This window comes from Rattus norvegicus, chromosome 3, assembly GCF_021556685.1.
Source record: "Rattus norvegicus strain SHRSP/BbbUtx chromosome 3, alternate assembly SHRSP_T2T, whole genome shotgun sequence".
NCBI classification, from domain to species: domain Eukaryota; kingdom Metazoa; phylum Chordata; class Mammalia; order Rodentia; family Muridae; genus Rattus; species Rattus norvegicus.
In genome coordinates this window covers 37,673,737-37,696,600 of record NC_141536.1, presented here as the reverse complement: position 1 = coordinate 37,696,600, position 22,864 = coordinate 37,673,737, and positions in this window count along the sequence as shown.

Sequence of the window (22,864 nt, the reverse complement as noted above, 5' to 3'; positions counted from 1 at the left end):
TAGGGTCAAGGCCTACTGGACTATCCCCCTTCCATGTCATTATGTGCATTGCTGTTCTTGTACAGGTCTTGTCAGGCAGTCAAGTTGATGAGACTTCATGGGTGGAGCTTCTCTGGTGTTTCTAAACACATCCCCACTTTAAATTTTCTGTTACTTGAGCTTTTACAATCTTTCCAACCCGTCTTCTGTAGTGATACCTGACCCTTATGTGCAGGAATTGTGATGACATGTAAGAGCTGGGACTGGACTCCAAATGACAACTTGTTTTCTGCTTTGTGATCAGTTAGGATTGTTTGTAATAATCTCTATCTGCTGCAAGGAAAAGTTTCTTTAATGAGGGCGTAGTACTCAGAATGTAATAGCAGATGTCGAGTGAGGAAGATGGCTTAGTCAGAAAAGTGCATGCATAAAGCATCAGAACCATTGCTTGGATGCCCAGAATACACAAGAAAGACCAGATATGATGGTGTATGCCTGTAATTGCAGCACCAAATGGCAGAGACAGGTGTATGCTGGGAATTCATTGGCTAGTCCATCTGGCCAATTAATAGTCTCTGGGCTTGGTGAAAGATGTTGTCTCAAAAATAAATTTGAAAGCTACAGAGGAAAACATTTGTCATCAACCTCTGACTTCTCTAGGCATGCACGTCCATGTGGACACACACGCATGCACGCAGGCATGTATGCACGCACGCACTCACGTACACACGAACAGACAAAGGTAAATAATATAAGTAAATTATAGCTGTATTATGTAGAATGGTGAAAAAATAGTCATTATTGTAAAATATCTAATCATTTGAAAAGAATACATCAATTTTCTAGTGTATTTTAAGCTAAAGTGAAACAGTGAAGCTGACTTTGGAGCATAGAAATAATACTGGGTGCTGAATAGACATCTGAGAAGAAAATTTTAAAACGATTATCTGAAGTTTTCAAAATATTTGTTAAAGCCAGACAACTGTACCCTGAAATATTCCTACATTTTGGCTACTATTTTGTGGTATTTATTTTGAATATTTATATGATAGGTGATTTCAAGTACATTTGAAGTTCTTTTTTGTAATATACCAAAACCCATATGCCCTATTGCAAATTTCATGAGTTACAATTCCTGATTTCTGTGACAGTCATAATTATTCATAGTATGAAAAAATCATATGGTATAATTTCACTTTTATCTTGTTTCGGTAAAATTAAAAATGAGATTTCTTTTGCCCTACACTAGTGTCAGAACCGTGCAGCCACATGGCATCTGTGGGATATTTTCATCTCAGTCCACAAAGCATCTCACCCACTAAGCTCCGTCCCATATCACACTGCTAATGGCTTCTCTCTGAGCCTAACAACAATCTCTCTACCCATCTAGTTCCCAAGGCAGGTTGCCACCATGCCAGACATACACATCCAATTCTGTGGCAGCCCAGTGTGTCCAACCACCACACACTCTCTTGAACTCAATTAAATCGCCACATGAAGGAACACACAACACAATAATCTTTGATCCAATTGATAAGATATAATTTGCTCATCAAGACATATAAAGCCCTGTACACAGGCATACCTTAAGAATAATCATAACAACCTGTAGATGTGTAAAGAGAAATCTTAACATCTGCCTCCGTGTTCTCTTGACTTCTTTATGTCCTCTCGCTCCAATCTCCTCCCCTCTTTAAATTTTTTCTCCCGCCCATCCTTCCTTCTCATCCAATGACAGGCCTGCCTTCATTCTGTACCTGCCTTCACCTGCATAATAACATCATTCTACATTATCTATGCGATAAATTCAACCCTTGTACAGTGCATTAAATAAAAATGTTCATTTTTATGAAATATGTCTTTAATATAAAAACCAAAAGTCTAAAAACACCTTAATATGTAGTCTATCAACATAACTGCTAGGTAATGAGACAAAGAGACTCCAAGGAATATACTAAAGTCAAATGCAAACGTGAATGAGTCTGATATGATAAAATTTATGCTATAGATAAAATGAGCATTGCTCTTTCAGAAGCACCAACAGTTAATATGTTCACATTCATCAGAAAATGAGAATAGCAACAGTCCATGATAAAAGAAACCGTAACAAAGCATTGCAGGAGGATGTGGAACATCCCAGGGTCCATGGGCTGAACACTGCCAGCACAAGGAGGATATCTGCTGGGTTCATTTCAGCCGTACAGATAATTTGAGACATTTCTCTTAAATCTGGAACATTGTGTGAGCTGTATTTGCTGGAGCAGAGGAAGTTGCCAAATTCTATCAATAGACTTAGTGGAATTTATTTTTTTTTTTATTAACTTGAGTATTTCTTATATACATTTCGAATGTTATTCCCTTTCCCGGTTTCAGGGCAAACATCCCCCCCTCCCCTTCCTTATGGGTGTTCCCCTCCCAACCCTACCCCCATTGCCGCCCTCCCCCCACCAGTCTAGTTCACTGGGGGTTCAGTCTTAGCAGGACCCAGGGCTTCCCCTTCCACTGGTGCTCTTACTAGGATATGCATTGCTACCTATGAGGTCAGAGTCCAGGGTCAGTCCATGTATAGTCTTTAGGTAGTGGCTTAGTCCCTGGAAGCTCTGGTTGCTTGGCATTGTTGTACTTTTGGGGTCTCGAGCCCCTTCAAGCTCTTCCAGTTCTTTCTCTGATTCCTTCAATAGGGGACCTATTCTCAGTTCAGTGGTTTGCTGCTGGCATTCGCCTCTGTATTTGCTGTATTCTGGCTGTGTCTCTCAGGAGCGATCTCCATCCAGCTCCTGTCGGTCTGCACTTCTTTGCTTCATCCATCTTGTCTAATTGGGTGGCTGTATATGTATGGGCCACATGTGGGGCAGGCTCTGAATGGGTGTTCCTTCAGTCTCTATTTTAATCTTTGCCTCTCCCTTCCCTGCCAAGGGTATTCTGTTTCCTCATTTAAAGAAGGAGTGAAGCATTCACATTTTGATCATCCGTCTTGAGTTTCATTTGTTCTAGGGATCTAGGGTAATTCAAGCATTTGGGCTAATAGCCACTTATCAATGAGTGCATACCATGTATGTCTTTCTGTGATTGGGTTAGCTCACTCAGGATGATATTTTCCAGTTCCAACCATTTGCCTACGAATTTCATAAACTCGTTGTTTTTGATAGCTGAGTAATATTCCATTGTGTAGATGTACCACATTTTCTGTATCCATTCCTCTGTTGAAGGGCATCTGGGTTCTTTCCAGCTTCTGGCTATTATAAATAAGGCTGCGATGAACATAGTGGAGCACGTGTCTCTTTTATATGTTGAGGCATCTTTTGGGTATATGCCCAAGAGAGGTATAGCTGGATCCTCAGGCAGTTCAATGTCCAATTTTCTGAGGAACCTCCAGACTGATTTCCAGAATGGTTTTACCAGTCTGCAATCCCACCAACAATGGAGGAGTGTTCCTCTTTCTCCACATCCTCGCCAGCATCTGCTGTCCCCTGAGTTTTTGATCTTAGCCAATCGCACTGGTGTGAGGTGAAATCTCAGGGTTGTTTTGATTTGCATTTCCCTTATGACTAAAGATGTTGAACATTTCTTTAGGTGTTTCTCAGCCATTCGGCATTCCTCAGCTGTGAATTCTTTGTTTAGCTCTGAACCCCATTTTTAATAGGGTTATTTGTTTCCCTGCGGTCTAACTTCTTGAGTTCTTTGTATATTTTGGATATAAGGCCTCTATCTGTTGTAGGATTGGTAAAGATCTTTTCCCAATCTGTTGGTTGCCGTTTTGTCCTAACCACAGTGTCCTTTGCCTTACAGAAGCTTTGCAGTTTTATGAGATCCCATTTGTCGATTCTTGATCTTAGAGCATAAGCCATTGGTGTTTTATTCAGGAAATTTTTTTCCAGTGCCCATGTGTTCCAGATGCTTCCCTAGTTTTTCTTCTATTAGTTTGAGTGTGTCTGGTTTGATGTGGAGGTCCTTGATCCACTTGGACTTAAGCTTTGTACAGGGTGATAAGCATGGATCGATCTGCATTCTTCTACATGTTGCCCTCCAGTTGAATCAGCACCATTTGCTGAAAATGCTATCTTTTTTCCATTGGATGGTTTTGGCTCCTTTGTCAAAAATCAAGTGACCAGGGGTGTGTGGGTTCATTTCTGGGTCTTCAATTCTATTCCATTGGTCTATCTGTCTGTCTCTGTACCAATACCATGCAGTTTTTATCACTATTGCTCTGTAATACTGCTTGAGTTCAGGGATAGTGATTCCCCCTGAAGTCCTTTTATTGTTGAGGATAGCTTTAGCTATCCTGGGTTTTTTGTTATTCCAGATGAATTTGCAAATTGTTCTGTCTAACTCTTTGAAGAATTGGATTGGTATTTTGATGGGGATTGCATTGAATCTGTAGATCGCTTTTGGTAAAATGGCCATTTTTACTATATTAATCCTGCCAATCCATGAGCATGGGAGATCTTTCCATCTTCTGAGGTCTTCTTCAATTTCTTTCCTCAGTGTCTTGAAGTTCTTATTGTACAGGTCTTTTACTTGCTTGGTTAAAGTCACACCGAGGTACTTTATATTATTTGGGTCTATTATGAAGGGTGTCGTTTCCCTAATTTCTTTCTCGGCTTGTTTCTCTTTTGTATAGAGGAAGGCAACTGATTTATTTGAGTTAATTTTATACCCAGCCACTTTGCTGAAGTTGTTTATCAGCTTTAGTAGTTCTCTGGTGGAACTTTTGGGATCACTTAAATATACTATCATGTCATCAGCAAATAGTGATATTTTGACCTCTTCTTTTCCGATCTGTATCCCCTTGATCTCCTTTTGTTGTCTGATTGCTCTGGCTAGAACTTCAAGAACTATATTGAATAAGTAGGGAGAGAGTGGGCAGCCTTGTCTAGTCCCTGATTTTAGTGGGATTGCTTCAAGTTTCTCTCCATTTAGTTTAATGTTAGCAACTGGTTTGCTGTATATGGCTTTTACTATGTTTAGGTGTGGGCCTTGAATTCCTATTCTTTCCAGGACTTTTATCATGAAGGGGTGTTGAATTTTGTCAAATGCTTTCTCAGCATCTAATGAAATGATCATGTGGTTCTGTTCTTTCAGTTTGTTTATATAATGGATCACCTTGATGGTTTTCCGTATATTAAACCATCCCTGCATGCCTGGGATGAAGCCTACTTGATCATGGTGGATGATTGTTTTGATGTGCTCTTGAATTCGGTTTGCCAGAATTTTATTGAGTATTTTTGCGTCGATATTCATAAGGGAAATTGGTCTGAAGTTCTCTTTCTTTGTTGTGTCTTTGTGTGGTTTAGGTATAAGAGTAATTGTGGCTTCGTAGAAGGAATTCGGTAGTGCTCCATCTGTTTCAATTTTGTGGAATAGTTTGGATAATATTGGTATGAGGTCTTCTATGAAGGTTTGATAGAATTCTGCACTAAACCCGTCTGGACCTGGGCTCTTTTTGGTTTGGAGACCTTTAATGACTGCTTCTGTTTCCTTAGGAGTTATGGGGTTGTTTAACTGGTTTATCTGTTCCTGATTTAACTTCGATACCTGGCATCTGTCTAGGAAATTGTCCATTTCCTGAAGATTTTCAAATTTTGTTGAATATAGGTTTTTATAGTAAGATCTGATGATTTTTTGAATTTCCTCTGAATCTGTAGTTATGTCTCCCTTTTCATTTCTGATTTTGTTAATTTGGACGCACTCTCTGTGTCCTCTCGTTAGTCTGGCTAAGGGTTTATCTATCTTGTTGATTTTCTCAAAGAACCAACTTTTGGTTCTGTTGATTCTTTCTATGGTCCTTTTGGTTTCTACTTGGTTGATTTCAGCTCTGAGTTTGATTATTTCCTGCCTTCTACTCCTTCTGGGTGTATTTGCTTCTTTTTGTTCTAGAGCTTTTAGGTGTGCTGTCAAGCTGCTGACATATGCTCTTTCCTGTTTCTTTCTGCAGGCACTCAGCGCTATGAGTTTTCCTCTTAGCACAGCTTTCATTGTGTCCCATAAGTTTGGGTATGTTGTATCTTCATTTTCATTAAATTCTAAAAAGTTTTTAATTTCTTTCTTTATTTCTTCCTTGACTAGGTTATCATTGAGTAGAGCATTGTTCAATTTCCACGTATATGTGGGCATTCTTCCCTTATTGTTATTGAAGACCAGTTTTAGGCCGTGGTGGTCCGATAGCACGCATGGGATTATTTCTATCTTTCTGTACCTGTTGAGGCCCGTTTTTTGACCAATTATATGGTCAATTTTGGAGAAAGTACCATGAGGAGCTGAGAAGAAGGTATATCCTTTTGCTTTAGGATAGAATGTTCTATAAATATCCGTTAAGTCCATTTGGCTCGTGACTTCTCTTAGTCTGTCGACATCACTGTTTAATTTCTGTTTCCATGATCTGTCCATTGATGAGAGTGGGGTGTTGAAATCTCCCACTATTATTGTGTGAGGTGCAATGTGTGTTTTGAGCTTTAGTACGGTTTCTTTTACGTATGTAGGTGCCCTTGTATTTGGGGCATAGATATTTAGGATTGAGAGTTCATCTTGGTGGATTTTTCCTTTGATGAATATGAAGTGTCCTTCCTTATCTTTTTTGATGACTTTTAGTTGGAAATTGATTTTATTTGATATTAGAATGGCTACTCCAGCTTGCTTCTTCTGACCATTTGCTTGGAAAGTTGTTTTCCAGCCTTTCACTCTGAGGTAGTGTCTGTCTTTGTCTCTGAGGTGTGTTTCCTGTAGGCAGCAGAATGCAGGGTCCTCGTTGCGTATCCAGTTTGTTAATCTATGTCTTTTCATTGGGGAGTTGAGGCCATTGATATTGAGAGATATTAAGGAATAGTGATTATTGCTTCCTGTTATATTCGTATTTGGATGTAAGGTTATGTTTGTGTGCTTTCGTTCTCTTTGTTTTGTTGCCAAGACGATTAGTTTCTTGCTTCTTCTAGGGTATAGCTTGCCTCCTTATGTTGGGCTTTACCATTTATTATCCTTTGTAGTGCTGGATTTGTAGAAAGATATTGTGTAAATTTGGTTTTGTCATGGAATATCTTGGTTTCTCCATCAATGTTAATTGAGAGTTTTGCTGGATACAGTAACCTAGGCTGGCATTTGTGTTCTCTTAGGGTCTGTATGACATCAGTCCAGGATCTTCTGGCCTTCATAGTTTCTGGCGAGAAGTCTGGTGTGATTCTGATAGGTCTCCCTTTATATGTTACTTGACCTTTTTCCCTTACTGCTTTTAATATTCTTTCTTTATTTTGTGCGTTTGGTGTTTTGACAATTATGTGACGGGAGGTGTTTCTTTTCTGGTCCAATCTATTTGGAGTTCTGTAGGCTTCTTGTATGTCTATGGGTATCTCTTTTTTTAGGTTAGGGAAGTTTTCTTCTATGATTTTGTTGAAGATATTTACTGGTCCTTTTAGCTGGGTGTCTTCACTCTCTTCTATGCCTATTATCCTTAGATTTGATCTTCTTATTGAGTCCTGGATTTCCTGTATGTTTTGGACCAGTAGCTTTTTCCGCTTTACATTATCTTTGACAGTTGAGTCAATGATTTCTATGGAATCTTCTGCTCCTGAGATTCTCTCTTCCATCTCTTGTATTCTGTTGGTGAAGCTTGTATCTACAGCTCCTTGTCTCTTCTTTTGGTTTTCTATATCCAGGGTTGTTTCCATGTGTTCTTTCTTGATTGCTTCTATTTCCATTTTTAATTCCTTCAACTGTTTGATTGTGTTTTTCTGGAATTCTTTCAGGGATTTTTGTGTCTCCTCTCTATGGGCTTCTACTTGTTTATTTATGTTTTCCTGGAATTCTTTCAGGGATTTTTGTGTCTCCTCTCTATGGGCTTCTACTTGTTTATTTATGTTTTCCTGGAATTCTTTCAGGGATTTTTGCGATTCTTTCAGGCATTTTTGCGATTCCTCTCTGTAGGCTTCTACTTGTTCTCTAAGGGAGTTCTTCATGTCTTTCTTGAAGTCCTCCAGCATCATGATCAAAAATGATTTTGGAACTAGGTCTTGCTTTTCTGGTGTGTTTGGATATTCCATGTTTGTTTTGATGGGAGAATTGGGCTCCGATGTTGCCATGTAGTCTTGGTTTCTGTTGCTTGGGTTCCTGCGCTTGCCTCTCGCCATCAGATTATCTCTAGTGTTACTTTGTTCTGCTATTTCTGACAGTGGCTAGACTGTCCTATAAGCCTGTGTGTCAGGAGTGCTGTAGACCTGTTTTCCTGTTTCCTTTCAGTCAGTTATGGGGACAGAGTGTTCTGCTTTCCGGCGTGTAGTTTTTCCTCTCTACAGGTCTTTAGCTGTTCCTGTGGGCCTGTGTCTTGAGTTCACCAGGCAGCTTTCTTGCAGCAGAAAAGTTGGTCTTACCTGTGGTCCCGAGGCTCAGGTTCGCTCGTGGGGTGCTGCCCAGGGGCTCTCTGCAGCGGCAGCAACCAGGAAGACCTGTGCCGCCCCTTCCGGGAGCTTCAGTGCACCAGGGTTCCAGATGGTCTTTGGCTTTTTCCTCTGGCGTCCGAGATGTGTGTGCAGGGAGCAGTCTCTTCTGGTTTCCCAGGCTTGTCTGCCTCTCTGAAGGTTTAGCTCTCCCTCCCACAGGATTTGGGTGCAGAGATCTGTTTATCAGGTCTGTTTCTATCAGGTTCTGGCGGTGTCTCAGGCAGGGGTCCTGCCGCTCCTGGGACCTCCCCCACGGGAGCCCAGAGGCCTTATACAGTTTCCTCTTGGGCCAGGGATGTGGGCAGGGGTGAGCAGTGTTGGTGGTCTCTTCCGCTCTGCAGCCTCAGGAGTGCCCACCTGACCAGGCGGTTGGGTCTCTCTCTCACCGGGTCTGGGAGCAGAGAGCTGCTGCGGGCCGGGATCCGTGGGTCGGAATTTAATTTTTGAAAGAGAACAAGAAACAAAATCCTCCTATTTTAATAGTATATAAATGTTCCCAGAGTTTTGCCATATTTAGCGTTTTTTTAAAATAGCATTAATACTTTGACAGATACATCAATCACATTTTCAATTCTTTAAAGAATTTCATATGCGGATAAAAGTCAGATCCATGTAAATCTGGTAAAAGAGAGCAATATTTATCAGTCAGAGTTGTCTCCTTACATTTTCTGTGACTTTCCTAGTGAGTAAAGTATTTAACCTTCCATTAATTAGTAATTACTTAGTGCTAAATCTAAACTTGGAGTATTTTATTTGTGTCACAAATACAGGCATTAAACTAATGCCTCCAGTGTGGTGCAGGAATCGGCAAGCAAGTTAGACAGAAAAGCATGTCTTACTGCCCGCTGGAAGGGGTGGGAAAAACCTTTTTCAGTAGTTACAGGAGGGAAGAATATTTCATATTTTCATGGGAGGAATAGAATCTACAAAAGCATTGTAGTCATCAGCCCTAGGCTTGATCAAATTTCTTTCCAATTATGTTTTGGAAACCTAATAGTGTATAAAAATAACCCCATACAATGAGGTCTAGAATTTATCAGATAAGTATATACTATCAAACAAAATTTTAAATTTCATACTAGACCAAAAAAGTGAAATTATCAAATAGTGGAAGGAATTTATCTATGAGGGCTGGAAACTTTTCTCACATAGGAAGAGTAAACTGAGAGCAAAACAAAGGAGTATTTTTTTTTACAGGAATTGTGGAAGTTTCCTAGGCACAAAGAACCCTTTGTACAAAGGCCCAAACATGGCAGAAATGTTACCTGTTCTCTTCCCTTTGAAGCTAGAATGAGGAGAGAAGGAGAAAAGGTCTCACAGCATGAGAAGTCATGACAAGGACACAATCGTCAGCTGAGGTGGTATTTTAGGTCCTGTAACAGATTCTGATCTTTGAACTTAGAGTGATAGAAAGCACTGTTGAAATATTTAGAGAGGGCAAGACTTTGGCTTGAGTATGGGTGATTGACTTCAGTATGCACAAAGCAGGGTCTCCCTGACTTTCTGTGGAGAACACATAGGAGCCACAAGAGGCCATAGCAAAAGGGATCTTCCACAGGCGGACAAGACAAGAGCTTACAGTGGTCTCATCTAGAATGACAGTCATTTAGACAGAAAACCGTGTTGTAATCGACCAACGTTGAAGAGAGAAAACTAATACGGCTAAAGATTCGCTATGAGAGAAACCAAGGGACAAAAGCATCGGTGGCCTTTCTGGGCTTCCTAGTCACTTCGACAGGATGACGATGCTATTGTCTACGAAGGAATTGGCGTTGCAGCTTTGAATGTGGTTAGAGAGAGGGGGCAGGTTTCCAGCAGGTAAAAGAATGAGGCCAAACTGGCAACTGCTGCTGATGCTCACAGTGAGTGATACATTGGGAGTAAAAGCTGCAGTCACAAGGAAAAGGCAGAAATAAAGATCGAAAACGAGGCAGTGATCTCTGGAATCATATACACCTAAGTTTAAATTCTAAGGCTTCTATTTACTTGGTGATTTTAAAAGAATACAAAATGGCTTCTCAGAATCTTGGTTTTTCATTTTTTTTACAGTGAAAAGGAATATATACTCACTGTGTTCTTATTCAGATTAAATAGAATAACATGGATGAAGTGTCTAGTTTAATAAGACTCTAATCAGTGTTTTTTAAGAGTCAGGAGAGTGAGAGAAAAGAGTAGTCCTGATTTCAAGCTGGGGTGCAGCCTTAAACATTGCTCATCCCTCCTTTCATCTCAGATGTTTGGGAAAGGAGAGGAGCCGAGATGATTTGTCTCGAGTCAAAGACTTTTATTGGCTTAGTCTGTTCTCTGGTAATATCCAGAAGGCAGGAAAGCTTTTTTCCTGGCACATTTAAGAGTAATACATTTTGAGACTTAGATTTTAAAAAAGTAAAAAATTATTGACCTGCTTTGTCAATGTTGTCTAAATCGTCTCTACACATAATGAAAGCAAGTCCCATTTATTTTGACAGTGCATCCAGTATAGGGAGCTCTAGAGGCATTAAGAATCCAAAGCTATGTACAGCGTGGCTGCTTAACAAGAAAATAGCAAGAAACCAGGCTAGTCTCTGTCAAGATGATTCTCAAAATCAGCACTGACCCAAAGTAGGACAGAAAGACCCAAGCATGGAGAAGCACCCTTACCACATTCTAGCTTCTAGAAAATGAAATCCAGCAGCTGACAGTTTGTCTCAAGTCCTGTGGTTCATGAAGCTTCTGGCATTTCCGTTTGGCTACTTTACGTTGACTCTGAGGGATGCCCATGATTACCTGTTTACATTTGCACTGACTCGCAGGTATTGTCCCACGATACCTCAGTCCATCAGTGCTTCAAAAACTCCATCTGCTGACTCTGATATTATTCTCTGGTTGGCCAAGGTTCTTATCTCCACTTTAGTTTATTTCCATCTTTAAAGTAAGAATATTGATAATGCCAAAGATTTATATGAGGACTAAAACAAAATATATGAAATATGTATATGAAGCCACATATTAGTTCTAATGGTCAAAAAAATGTGGAAATGGAGAAATACTTTTCTTATATGTTCTTCTGACACTTTCAATACATAAATGAATCTCTTCGGCTCATCGACTATGATGGCTAATCTTTGTTGTCCGTTTGACTATATCCAAATTAACTAAAACCTAAACATGCCTGGGTGGGATTTTCTTGATTGAATTTAGACTCACCCTAAATCTGGGCCATACCTTCTGGTTACAGTCTACGTAAAAGGACATGGGTGAAGGAAAAATTTGCCTTTTGCCTGTTTACCTTAACTCTTATTGAAAAGTTCCATATTCTGCAGCTCTGACAGAATTCTCTGGAACTCCAGCACCAGATTGGAACTGCTAGGATAGTCAGTCTTATAAACTGAACCACTGCCAAATTCTTGGCCTTTCCACTGAAGGATGGTCATTGTTGAATTCTCTGGATCACAGCCTTTAAGCTGTTCTATTAAATCACACACACACACACACACACACACACAGACACACACACACACACACACCACATCACACACACACACATACACCACATCTCACACACACACACACAGACACACACATACACCACGTCACACACATATCATAAACACAGACATATGCACATACATCACACACACACGTATCACACACAACACACACCTATGTCACACACACATATCACATACACACATATCATACACACATATTACATACACACATATCTCACATACATCACATCACACACATATCACAGACACAGACATATGCACACACATCACACACACATATCACACACATACATCACACACACACATATACACATGTCACACACACATATCTCACACACACATCACACACACATATCACATATACACATGTCACACACACACACACACACACACACACACACTCATTCTGTCAGTTCCATTACTTTAGAGAACCTTGATATATACATTCTCCGAGAATCACTCCTAATATCCACTCACTCCCTTGAGCTTCCTGTAAACTTTATCTCTCTGCCCAGTTACAGGTGATCAACACATTTGTACTACAGTACTTGTAAATAATATTTACTGTTTTCTCTCTGTGTGATGTTTCAAATATGGACTCTATAAAATGCTACACAATCTATAGGAAGACTTGGATGTCGATGTTCATTACGGCTTTATTCACAATACATAGGAGAAAAAATCAGAAATGTGATAATGAAAAATGTGGTTTATATGCATAGGGAATTTTCATCCAGCTGCAAATAGAAATCAAATTTACAGGAAAATGGACAGACCTGGAAAATATTACAAACTAAATGAGCTAACAGCCGAGGCCTATAAAGACAAAATTCACATGTTCTCTCTAATATATATGTTTAATTTGAAGGTCTTAATAGGTGAGGAGTTAATATAATGCATATGATGTCAAAATAGAAACAGAATATTGGGAGTTGGAACTTGGAGCAATGAAAGAGGATGAGAGAGAGAGGAGTGATTAGGAAACATCTGTAATGAGAATTTTGGTTTCTTTTAAAAAAACTCAGTTTTATTATGTGAATATGTTCTTGTTTTAATCCGAGGTGTGAGATTGTGAGGTGCTCTGATTGTTGAATGGGGCTACTTCAGATTGTTGACAGCAGCTGACTATGATTGTCTCATGCTCTGTCAGGGAATGATTCTGCTAGCTGAAGATAGTTCATGTCCAGAATTCTGGGGACTCCTGAGTGAGTATAAAAATGCCAGAGCCCCAAAAGGCCAGACAGCTGCTCACTCTGCTGCTACCCCCATTGCTGCTTCTGCTGCTGGTTCCTGCTTTTCTGTCTTCTGGATTGCTGGATTGATGTTTATTGCTGGTCACTGGTTAGAGATATCCTGACTACAAAGATTGGACTTGCCACAAGGAACTTGCCCCTAATCAGCAGGAAATATTCCACAGAGATCTATGCCTCTTTCCCACCCTAACTTTCTTTCTCACCTTTCTAGTGTTGACTGATTGGAAGGGATTGGGGTGGAGAGGGTGGTTAATTTAAGAACCTAATAAAGTAGCCCAAAAGGATGGTTATAGTTAACCAAAACTCAAACTGTATAAAAACATTCAAGAAAACACACTATTATGTAAATATTTATTTATTTACATTTACTTATATATTATTTATTCATTAATATAATATAATTATTAAATATACATTGTTTAACATTATATAGTATATAAACATATATTAAGAAACAGGCTTTAAACATAATAACCCACATGTTTGTACAATGTCTCCCTCAGAACACATGGGTTATTAAACAAAAGTCTCAGTGCCAAACACCTCTCTGTAAACTATTGATCAGGGCATTATGGGAGGTATCCAAAGCAATACAGGTCAGTGCCACTAGAACTACACAGTAGGACCCATGGCACAAAACATTTTGGTTGTAGGAGATAAAAGAAATTAACCTGAATTGATCTGAAGAATTCCTCCCTGATATCTAGCTTTCATAGCATCAAAAGATATTATGTAGGACACTAGGTGAGAAAAGCCACCAATGGTATTGCCCCACAATGAACTTTGCACACTATAGTGCTGATCTTACAGACAGGATGTGCCTGTGGTACAACACTGACACGAAGGTTATGGTAGTAACCAATTGAGCTTAGTTTTTCTTTGAAACCTGACGCACGGAATAGAATTTCTGTCTAGTATTGTAAATTTAAGAAAATAAATCATGGCTCAGAGGACTGTAGACCCTAGAGAGAAACTTACTAACTACTGTTGCTAAGTGGGCATGCTGCCAAATTTCCTTATACATATTTAGGTTTTTATGCATAGATTAGCACTATACTCACTTGTGACCAGAGAGGCTTTTCTCTGCTGTGATCAGCATTTAATGCAGATGGTTATAACTGCCCAAGGAGTTGAGAATAAGTGCATTTTAAATTGGTCTTACTCCTTTACAAGGATCAGAGAATATCTTGGGAGGAGGGGATGATAAACTATAAAAACTGAAGAATGGGGGTTGGGGATTTAGCTCAGTGGTAGAGCGTTTGCCTAGGAAGCGCAAGGTCCTGGTTCGGTCCCCAGCTCCGAAAAAAAGAATAAAAAAAAAAAAAAACAAAAAAACAAAAAACAAAAAACTGAATAATGGAGAAAAATGCTGGGAAATGCTGTTTTGTGGATGTGACATAGCTATTATACAAAGGACTACACTGTGGTTATGGTTACCTGCACAAGAATAGCAAATTAATAAGCCGGTAATATCTGACAACATTCTAGCAAGCAGCATTAATTGGACTCAGTGGGCTACAGAAAAACAATTCCCTCCACCCCCAATGAGGATTAAAGTGAGGAGCAGGATGCCTGAGAGACATGGAAGTGTGTATGATCAAGGTACATTTTTACACGTATGAAACTGTTGAAGAATTAACTATTCTATTAAAATAAATAACTAAAATGCTACAAAGGTTCCATGTTAGACAAACATTATAAAAGGAGTAGAGGGTTAATATTCAAAATACACAAACAAATCAAGAAGTTATACTTCAGAGAACCAAATAACACTATTCAAAATGGGGTATATAGCGAAACAAAGAATTCTCAACTGCAGAATCTTGATTGACTGAAAGGGACCTAAAGAAATGTTCAACATCCTTAGATCAAAAGCTCAGGAGACAGCGGATGCTGGCAAGGATTTGGAGAAAAAGGAACACTCCTTCATTGCTGGTGTGATTGCAACTGGTCCTATCACTCTGGAAATCAGTCTGTCAGTTTCTCAAAAAATTAGACATAGTACTGCCTGAGGACCCAGCTATACCACTCCTGGGCTGGAAAGAACCCAGATGCCCTTCAACAGAGGAATGGATACAGAAAATGTGGTACATTTACACAATGGAGTACTATGCAGCTATTAAAAGCAATGACTTCATGAAATTCTTAAGCAAAGGGATGGAAGTGGAAAATATCATACTGAGTGAGATAACCCAGTCACAAAAGAAGACACATGGTATGTACTCCCTGATAAATAGATATTAGGCAAAAGACTCGGAATACCCAAGATACAATTCACAGACCATATGAAGCTCAAGAAGAAGGAAGACCAAAATGTGGATGCTTCAGTCCTACTTAGTAGGGTGAACAAAATAATTTCAGGAGATAGACGAAGGGAAAGACCTGGGAGGAAGAAGTAGGGGGAGGAAAATGTGGGCAGGATCATGTGTGGGAGGAGAAGGGGAGGAAGTACAGAGGGTCAGTGAAATTTAAAGGAGCTATATAGCAGTGGGGGATGGTGAACTGGGGGTAGCCACTAGAAATTCCCAGATGCCCAGGAAAGCAAGAGGCTCCCAGGATCCAACAGGAATGACTTTAGCTAAAATACCCAAAAAAGGAGAGGGAAAACCTGTAGAGACCACATGGAGAGAGTAGGCACAGTCCCCAGTTGAGGGATGGGACCACACCCCCATCTCAAAAATATTAACACAGAATTGTTCCTGTCTAAAGGAAATGCAGGGACAAAATGTGGAGCAGAGACTGAAGGAAAGGCCATCCAGAGACTGCCCAACCTAGGGATCTGTCTGATCTGTAGAAACCAAACCAAGACACTATTGCGGATGCCAAGAAGTGCTTGCAGACAGGAGCCTAGTATGTCTGTCCCCTGAGACGCTCTGTCAGAACCTGACCAACCATCTGAATGAGTTCGGGGACCCCAATAGAAGTTAGGGCAACTATTGAAGGAGCTGAAGCGATTAGCAACCCCATAGTAAGAACAGCAATATCAAACAACCAGAGCACCCAGAGCTCCTGGGGACCGAACCACTAACCAACGAGTACACACGGTGGGGACCCATGGTTCCAGCTGAATATGTAGCAGAGGATGGTCTTATCTGTCATTGATGGAAGGGGAGGTCCTTGGTCCTGTGGAGACTCGATGCCCCAGTATAGAGCAATGGTAGGGTAGTGAGGCAGGAGTAGGTGGGCGGGTAGGGAGCTCTTTCATAGAAGCAGGGGGTGGGAGATGGGATAAGTGGTTTGCAGACAGAAAACTGGGAGGGAGGATAACATTTGAAAGGTAAAAAAATAAAATAACCAAAAATAAAAAAATACACAAATGAGAGGACAAGTATGTTGGTAAAACTTCGATATCTCTGAGAAGACATTACTATTTTCGAGGCACCTTCTATTTCATGTATCTACTTAAAGTGTTCTTCCTATAACTATTATTTTCTAAAAATTACCATATAGTTTTTTAAAGAACTGCATTTTTGGGATAAAAATTCAAACATCATCTAAAATAGTAAAAACTTTCTTCTTCATTCAATCCTTGACAAACGCTTCCAAAACACTGCTTGATCACCTCTACATGTTATTTGAAAATGTAAAATATTTTATTTGAATGTCTGTCTTTCTATATTTTTACTTACAAATGGAATGTATTGCACATCTGTTCAGATCAACATTTTAATGTGTGCAAAGTATCTCTTCTTTAAGGCAGTATGCATCCATTATTTAAATATTGTGTATCATTGTTATTATGAATGTTAGTGTGTATAGTAATGCACACATGTGCATATACTGCCCCATATCTTCTCAGGCATCTTGACATAATTTGAGTTCGAGATACATTGAAGCCTTAGACTAAGTCATTGGCAGCGGGATGGAAGGGAGGTGAGTAAAGAAAGTTAAATACATGAGAGAAACTGAATGAGTAGGAAAATTCCCTGGGTTCTTTGTTTTATGGAGAAAAAAAAGACAACAGATGCCTAAGCATTCACAGGCTCAAAGGATATTGGAGCAGGAAATGCCTTTCAAAGAGAAAATTGTGGCTTGATATACTCAGATGAGATGTTACTGGTCCACAGAGCATCCAGACAGACCCTTGCAGTAATAATTAGGTAATGACTACCTGGAATTTAAGGACAAGGTCTCTGCTACCTACTTTATTCTGCAGCCAACTGTGAAAATGTGGTCTCAAAAAGTAGTAGGCTGGTTTAGAAATTACTTAAAGTAGGGTTCTGGGTGTTTAGGAAAAAAAGCTGAGGTTAAGCATATAGTTCTTTTATAGGAAGAAATTATTTCCAACTTGAAATGATTTACCATTATGCAAAAGTAATTTATTAAAGTTTGTAATGCTAGAGTTAGCACTTACATTGTTTTATTTATATATTATGGAAAGTTCATACTTTAATTCTGCAATTTATGATTTGATCAAAAAGCCGCATAACATCTTCAGGAAAATGAACAAATTTTTACATAATATGCTTTGTTTTTCAGTCTGTAGACCTACAAAAGAGGAACTCTGTGTAGACAAAAAAAGAACTAAGTACTGAAATTGTAGCCCCTAAAACTGTCATGAAGACTTGTCAGCCAGGCAGTCTGCAGAACAGGTCAGCTGTGGAAAGCACACAAGAAAGTCATCTCTGCCGCTTCTCAGCTGGATGTCAAGAAGTGGACACTATTTGGGAGCTTGTCTTTTAGGTGCTTTTCCACTGGAAGGTTGACTCTGACTTCTGTGAAGGAGAATACAAACTTCATTTGTTAGGAATCCAGAGCCTTTACCAAAACCAACCTTGAAAGTACAAGAATTCCCTCCTTTTGTCCTGGAATCTTCCATTTGTCAATCAAGAAGAAGTCGCCCATGAGAGCATCTACCCTACTACCTGGGGTTGGAACCTAATTGCAAGGAAGGAAGGGAGTAGCATTCTGACACTGCCTATAGTACTCTTCCATTTCTTTGCACAGCAAACTTCCAGCATGGAAAACACAATTTTTCTCTCAGAATCAGTTCTCGCTCAGAACAAAAGCACAGTTCTATTGAGTTACTGTAAGATGTTAGTTTGGCAAGTGAAAGTTCAGGGTGACCGGAAGTTCCAGTATCTCAAGAAAGAAATCAAAGAAGACCTCAGAAAATGGAGAGACCTCCCATGCTCATGGATTGATAGGATTAACATAGTAAAAATGGCCATCCCACCAAAAGCTATCTACAGATTCAACGAAATCCCCATCAAAATTTCAACACAATTCTTTAAAGATATGAAAAGAGCAATTCTCAATTTCATATGAAAAAAAAAAAACAGAATAGCAAAAGAAGCCAAAAATATACAATGGAAAAAGGAAAGCATTTTAATAAATGGTGCTGCTCAAATGGGTCATTTGTATATAGAAAACTGAAAATAGATCCATATTTGTCACCTGGCTCAAAACTCAAGTGCAAGTGAATCAAGGACCACAACAAAAAATGAGATACACTGAATCTAATAGAAGAAAAAGTGGAAAAGAGTCTTGAACGCACAGGGGTAGGGGTAGGGGTAGGGGTAGGGGTAGGGGTAGGGGTAGGGGTAGGGGTAGGGGTAGGGGTAGGGGTAGGGGTAGGGGTAGGGGTGGAGGACGAAATTTCCTAAACTGAACTCCAATGACTTAGGCTCTAAGATCAAGAATTGATAAATTGGACCTCATAAAGCTGAAAAGCTTCTGTAAGTCAAAGGACATAGTCAATAAGACAAATAGGCAACCTACAGGTTGGGAAAAAATCTTCACTAACCCCACATCTGATAGAGAGCTAATATCCAAATTATATGAAGAACTGAAGAAGCTAAACTCCAAATAAACCAAATGACTAATCAAAAAATGGGGTATAGAACTAAACTGAGAAATCACAACGGAGGAATCTCAGTAGCTGAGAAGCACTTAAAGAAATGTTCAAAGTCCTTAGTCATCAAGGAAATATAAATCAAAATGACACTGTGATTCCACTTTACATCAATCAGAATGGCTAAGATCAAAAACTCAGGTGACAGCAGATGCTGGAGAGGATGCGGAGAAAGAGGAACACTCCTCCATTGTTGGTGGGATTGCAGACTGGTACAACCACTCTGGAAATCAGTCTGGAGGGTCCTCAGGAAATTGGGAATAGATCTACCTGAAGATCGAACTATACCACTCTTGGGCATACACTCAAACGATGCCCGACCATACCACAGCACGGCTCCACTGTGTTCATAGCAGTCTTATTTGTGATAGCCAACAGCTAGAAACGACCCAGATATCCCACAATGAAAGAATGGGTACAGAAAATGTGGTTCATTTCCGCAATAAAATACTGCTCAGCTATTAAGAACAAGGACATCATGAGTTTTGCAGGCACATGGATGGAACTAGAAAGTATCGTCCTCATGGAAGTTACTCAGGCCCAAGAGGACATGCGTGTGTGTACTCACTAATAATGGATATTAGCCAAGAAGCACAAAATACCCAGGACATAATCGACAGAAGTCAAGAAAGTTGACAAGCCCAAGTGAGGACACTTTCAATCCCACCTGAGAGGGAGAAGAAAATAATCACGGGAGGCAGAGGGAGGGAGGGAGGGACCTGGATGGGAGAGAGGAATGGAGTGGAAAGGGGGAACATGATCAGATATGGGAGGCATAGACAGGAGAGAAGCCCTGAAGGCCAGGAGAATGAATGGGAATATGTATCCTTGGTAGGGGAGGTAGGGGACAGGGGGGTCCTCTAGAAAGTACCAGATACCTGGAGGTAAGAGACTCTTAGGACTCAAAGGGAAGGAGCTTAGATGAAATGTCCAACAGTAGGGAGAGGAAACTCATAGAGTCTACCTCTATGATAAAGACAGAACAGCAAGCAGAAGAATGGGGTTGCCATTCCACATTCTTACCCACAACTGTTCCTGTCTGAAAGAATTACAGGGACAAAAATAGAGATGAGACTGAGAGAAAGGCTGTCCAGTGACAGACCCAACTTGAGATCCATCTCAAGAGGAGGCTTCAAGGCCTGACACTATTACTGATGCTATGGCATGCTTATAAACAGGAGCCTAGCATGGCTGTCCTCTGAGAGGTCAAACAAGCAGCTAAATGATAAAGATGCAGATGCTTACACTCAACATTTGGACTGAAATCCGGGACCCCTATGGTTGAATTAGAGAAAGGTTGGAAGAGGGCAACCCCATAGAAAGACCAGCAGTCTCAACTAATTCGAACCTCTGAGATCTCTCAGACACTGAGCCACCAACCAGGTAGCATACACCAGCTGATATGAGGCCCTGACACATTTATAGCATAGGACTGCCTGGCCTCAGTGAGAGAAGAACCCTGGAGGGACTTGAAGCCTTAGGGAGTGGGGAATCCTGGTGGCAGGGTGGGGTTGACATCCTTTTGAGACATGGGGTAGGAGAAATGGAATGAGAAACTGTAGGAGGGTTGACCTGAAGGGGTCAATGACTAGACTGTATACAAATAAAATTAATAATAATAATAATAATAATAATAATAATAAATAGATTCTAGTTTCGTGGGGAAAATAAGAATGCAGTTTCTGAATCTGACATTTAATTCTGATTTTTCTATGTTGCATATATATGACTGAGTAAAGGATAGAGACGTTACACGCAGTCTTTTGGTTTCCATCCCAGTATCATGAATTTGTGAGAATTCAGCATTATTTGATGATGGCATTTGTGATACATTCACTAATAACTAGAATCTCTTCCTAAGATTCAAGGGAAAAAGGAATATTTTACGTTACAAGGTCTAACTGACTTTTAAGCAGAAAGAGTTTCTGTCACAACAGATTGCGTTGTAAATGGGTGAAAATATGATGAAGACCAAACTACTGATCAGGGGTTTCATGGGAAAAGTATTGTTTTTCAGATTAAAAAATTATAAAAGTACTAAATTTCTAACCCCGTGTGTAATATTGTCATTTCCCAAGCTTAGAGGGAAGACCGCTTTGTGTTTATAGCCAGCATAGGCTATATGGTGAACTCGAGGTCAACCTGGGCTACAGACCCTATATTAAAACAAATAAATAAAAAGCATTGAGTGTACTAATGACTGCTAAGAATTTTAGATCAGAATATATTTTCTGAGGTGACAGAAAATGTTATATTATCTGTGTAATTTGTGTAGTTTTAAGTTAAATTTCTATACTAATAGGTATTTAACCACAAAAATGTTTCTGATTAAATTAGAATGAAAATATTCAGCAACTGAGAAGGAAACTCATCACCACGGAGGGCTTGGTAAGTGTTCGAGTATAGTGTGAGACACACTTGTATTTATGGTGAATTATATAGAAAGTCCTTCCTCTGAAACAATGAGTGGGTTTTAATTGAAATGTTATCACCTAGTCCTCTGCAGATTTCTTGAAATATGCCATAGAAAACTCAATTGTCTGTGGATATTAGAAATCATTCTCAAATATACCATCATCAGAACCATTTTCAGAGCATATAGAAGCAGTCACAATGCTGAGATCAGAGCCTGGGTTCATGATTTCTCTGAGCATCTTAGTGTTAAATTTGTCCATGGATCAGTTTAGTTCCTTTTTATTTTTTCCATTCAGAGTGACAGATATTTATAACAAGAGAAAAGTGTTTGAGTAAGAAGAAGGAGGACAATCACCAGTGAAAATAAAGTGAGTGCAGCAATTCACAGTGTGCCTTGAACTTGCCATTTGGCCCTGTCAATGCAGTATAGGTTCAGAAGAAGGCTTTAGTACAAAATGACAATAGGACAGATTTCACATGGCTCACCTGTCAATCAGAGCAGATTCCTGGGACCCTTTGAAGATTACCTGAAGGACAAATCACCTGAAAGACTCACTCCGTCTTTGAAAATTTACAGCTTAATATGTGCCTCAGCCTCTGTAAGAGGAGCTCTGTGCAAGACGGATGAAGCCACAGCCTAAGCCAGTGGTTCTCAACCTTCCTAATGCTGCCACCCTTTCATGCACTTCCATACCTTATGGTGATTTCCCAACCATAGAATTTTTCCATCGCTACTTTGTAACTGTAATTTTGCTGCTGTTTTGTATCATAATATAAATATCTGATATGCAGGACATCTGATATGCAGCCTCCAAAGGGGATGCAAACCACAGGTGAGAACCACTGGCCTAAGTTTTTCTTTCTTTTGGAACTTGGTGTACATTTATTGCCTTAGTTAGGGTTTTACTGCTGGGAACAGACACCATGACCAAGGCAAGTCTTACAGAGAACTTGGGACTGGCTTACAGGTCTAGAGATTCAGGCAGGAGCATGGCAGTGTCTAGTCAGGCATGGTGCAGGCAGAGCTGAGATTTCTATACCTTCATCTGCTGCTTGCTAGCAGAATACTGGCTAAGTTGAGGGACTTGATTTTTATTGGATAGTTTATGGATTTATATTTCAAATGTATCTCCTTCCCTGGTTCCCTCCTCTCTCATCCCCCTTTCCCCACTTCTATGAGGAAGCTCCTACTCCCACTCACCCACTCCCACCTCAACACTCTGACATTCCTCTACAATGGGGCATCAAGCTTCCACAGGACCAAGCCTCCTATTGATACAAGACAATTCCATCCTCTGTTACATATAGGGCTGGAGCCATGGGCCCCCCATGTGTACACTTTGGTTGATGGTTTAGTCCCTGGAAGCTCTGGGGGTGTCTGGTTGGTTGATACTATTGTTCTTCCTATGGGGTTGCGAACCTCTTCAGTTCTTTCAGTCTTTTCCC